The sequence below is a fragment of the Sinocyclocheilus anshuiensis genome, unplaced genomic scaffold, assembly GCF_001515605.1.
Source record: "Sinocyclocheilus anshuiensis isolate Anshui unplaced genomic scaffold, SAMN03320099.WGS_v1.1 scaffold1074, whole genome shotgun sequence".
NCBI classification, from domain to species: Eukaryota; Metazoa; Chordata; class Actinopteri; order Cypriniformes; family Cyprinidae; genus Sinocyclocheilus; species Sinocyclocheilus anshuiensis.
In genome coordinates, this window is record NW_015539894.1 from 31484 (window position 1) to 35228 (window position 3745).

Sequence of the window (3745 nt, forward strand, 5' to 3'; positions counted from 1 at the left end):
ACAGACATCTCTCGGATTTCATCAAAAAGATCTTCATTTGTCTTCTGAAGATGAACGAAGGTCTTACAGGTGTGGAACAACATGAGGATGAGTAATTAATGACAGAATTTTAATTTTGGGGAGAACAAACCCTTTAAATGAGATATGCGTGAATGTGTGTGTGATTCCTCGATTCTTTGATTAATGCAGAATAGAGTGGTGCATGTATGATGTCAAAGCCCCATCCCCTGGTTCCCTTGAGATTTTCCTATAGGGTTTTAAATTTATGAGTCAAATAAAGCCTGTGGTAAACATGACTGGAGGATACTTTGACGTTTTGTTCTACAATGTAAATTACAATAAATAGACGGTAAAGGCATCGTTTTTAATACCTTGCACTTTGAAACCCGTTTTCAGGCCCCCAAAACGCCGTTGTCAATGAACGGCCAAAACCAGACCTGCCAGCCTTGGAAATTTTTTTTGAGTACCATTATCGTGGGGGGGGTGAACTGTTTACCGTAACTGTTTAATTTTTGCTATTTAGATTTTTTTTAATGCTATTTCAAAAACAAACAAACAAACAAACAAAAAACTCCAGTACACTTTAATTAAAACTCCGGTACACTTCTGTATAGGGCTGGGCGATATGAGCAAAGATTCATATCTCAGTATTTTTTGGCTGATTTGCGGTATACGGTAGCCTATATATCTCAGAATTTTGTATTTGGATTAAACAAATAAAGTGAATGTAAGCATGTAGGCATATGTTATGTGCAAAAAAGGGTTAAAACCACATTACATTATAACTTTGCAATCTAAAAACAAAAAGAATCCTTTCAAAGCAGAAGTTAAAGTTACTAAACTAAAAATGAAAATAATAAAAAGCACAGGCTAATTGAGTATAAAGGCTATTTTGATTACCCAATTACACTTTACAGTTAGTGCTATCATACAAATACACTTACGTGTAGGTTTAAAATTTGACATATGTCACATTTATTGTCCAACTACAAATATTTCAGCAAAATGTATATTTTAGTCCGAGTTATTGCGCTCCTATTTGATTGAGCTCTGTCTGTTTGGCGCGCTCGTTCTAAATTAAGTCTGTGGAGTTTAGCGGAGAATCGCAAAGCAAAAGCTCATGTACTTCTGACAGCAAAATGGAAATATCTCCATGGCTTTTTTAACATTTACAGATGGAGAATATACCTGTGAAATATAAGATATGCATTAAGGAAAACAGCACATCTCAAACACATTAAACAGCGCGTCTCTGTCAGCCTCACACACAGTCTTTCTGTCAGAGCATCTGACGGGGCGAGCGCGAGCCGCTTTGAACTGAAACTATAAACTATAGGCTACTAGGAGAGAAATAAAACGCAGAAATTATTTCAATGCAAAAAGCAAAAAAAAAAAAAAACGCTCTGATTGGTTGAACTCTTCATCTTTTTCTGTTGTTTGTTTTGAATACTGCGTGTGGACAGGCGTCACTAGATTTTTGCGTAGTTTAGAGTGACAAATCGTACCAGCGTACTTTGAGGTCAAAATGCGTAACGTTAGCCGCTACGCAAAATGCGTACAGGTTGGCAGGTCTGCAAAACGCATACAAAGTTTTCCATTTTCAGCTGTAAACGGTGTCGTGTAAACATACCTTAAGATCTGCAACTAAACCACAAAAAAACCAATAAAGCTTTGAGTCGTCATTAAAATTTCCCAATGGATAAAATAAATGGTACTTTTCTCCTGGGACCAAGACAGTTGCACTCTATTAGGCTTATGTCCAATTGCTGGCTACGTGTCTGTATTCTGATATACCCATGACAGTCAGGTTTTATTAGTCATTTTTGTCAACTTACATGCATTTTATCCATTGGATATAAAATAGGTGAAATCATAAAGCATTATTCCTTGAGAGTGTTTTAATGTTGTACAATACTCAGGTAAAGTATAGTATTAAGAAGAAAAATGCTACATTTAAATATATTATAATATGAAATGTTGCAAATGTTATCATTTAAACGGGTTTTATACAAAACCCTATGGATGTAGCGTAATGGAACCACCCTTAAATTTACGTCACTGGAACGAACGACCGTTAACACTTCTGCCAGTTTCCGGTTTCACCATTTTGTGCACTTGAAGGTAAGTGAGATTAAACTTTTTTTTTTTTTATTTGATTTCATTTTATGTTAGTTAAATGATTTAGTTTTGCATGGGTGTAAGAAAGAAAGATATACGTTCTGATAATTAGTGTGTATAAATAGTGTTAGAAATATGACTTTGTAGTAGTTATTAGAAAAGTACAGGTTAATAACTACAATTTTTTCATTCTCTTTGATTAACTGATGTCATAACCAAGTAAAGGTAGCCAACAGTCTTTTGATCTTTCTAATTTCCATTCAGGTGGCATTTATGGAGCAGCTTGATTCAGTGACACGGTCCACTTTACAAGGTAACGTTACGTTTTAATGTCAGACTCAGTGCACATGTAACGTTAAGTCTTAAGCATGTTATGTGACTGTCACACTAAAGCATTTTTAGTTAAGAACCTATGTTTATATATTTTCAAACGGTCATTTTGCTATTTGTAATAATCCAGTCACAGAGATATTTGTGTATGTACAAGAAATCTGACAAAGGTAAGTTAATGTTAGCTTTCTCAAATAGTTTTTGAGATGTTAGAGTTACAACGTCACAGTTCTTGTGGATTTAGTCTGTCGTTTTTTCTGTCATGAAATCCCACACTGAGTTCATGATGGTTAAAGCTACAGTCCGTAACATTTTTGTGTTCAAAATTTAAATAATGAGCGAGTACATCATGAATCCATTTTCCAAACCGTGTTTTTGCGTTAACCTAAATCACTATGGTACACCCAGAGCCGTTGAGAAACAGAGTTGCGACACGCTTTGATCTCGCCGCCACGCGGTCACGTGGTTCGTGTTGTTTGCACATGACGTCGCTGATGACGCGCGAAATGCAGCTGGAGGGCAGGAAGTGATTTCTCTCCATAGGAATCACTAGCAGAAACTAAAATGCCTGTGTTTTGCATTGTTTATGGATGCTCAAATTGGCCAAACCGAGAAACCACAAGGAGCTTTTATCGTGTTCGAAAATGTGTTGTTCATAAGTGGGGAAAAGTCAAGAAATTGATTGAAAAACACAGGAAAAAGTGGCTTGTAAACCTGCGTCTGCGGTCGGGAGGAGCGAAGCTTGTGTGATAATAATGCTCGTGCGTGCTAATGGTTATTATGGGATATAATAATAATATATTAAGATATTAATAAAGATATATAGATTGGGCTGCCACCTCTCACGCATTGTCAGAATTCAATCAGTACTACACGCCACACGTAGACACGTAAATAAGATATTATTTGCAGTTCAGAGAGCTTCACTGATTATAAAGGTACATCGTGAGGTTGCGAATTGAAGTGAGTGACAGCTTTTTAGTGATTATATGGAAGCGCTATTTGCTCGCTTTCTAGGCTATAATCAATTCAGAATTTGAATAGTTTTGTTTTACGTGCTGCTAACAGGACCAACAGGAACAAACCCTGTACATGCAGCAAAGTTTCAGGAGAGACTGAAAAAGAACGGATGAGATGGAGGAAAGTCCATAATGTACTGTTTTAGGCATGAGGCATTTATATATGTATATGTATTAGACTTGTGCCGGTATTCGGTAAAGCGATATATCACGGTAATGAATATGCACGATATTGTTATCGTGGGCACTTCTAAATACCGTGAATAATTATATATTAC

General features: G+C 36.3%; 1 protein-coding gene across 1 annotated transcript in view; it reads left to right on the forward strand.

The window, feature by feature from the left end:
- The first annotated feature begins 2110 nt into the window (after window positions 1-2110).
- Window positions 2111-3745, forward strand: part of LOC107685892 (uncharacterized) — a 7637-nt gene continuing 6002 nt past the window's right edge. The window contains exon 1 of the mRNA XM_016482626.1: window positions 2111-2431. The gene's annotated coding sequence lies outside the window, so the exon portion shown is untranslated. The remainder of the gene's footprint in view (window positions 2432-3745) is intronic.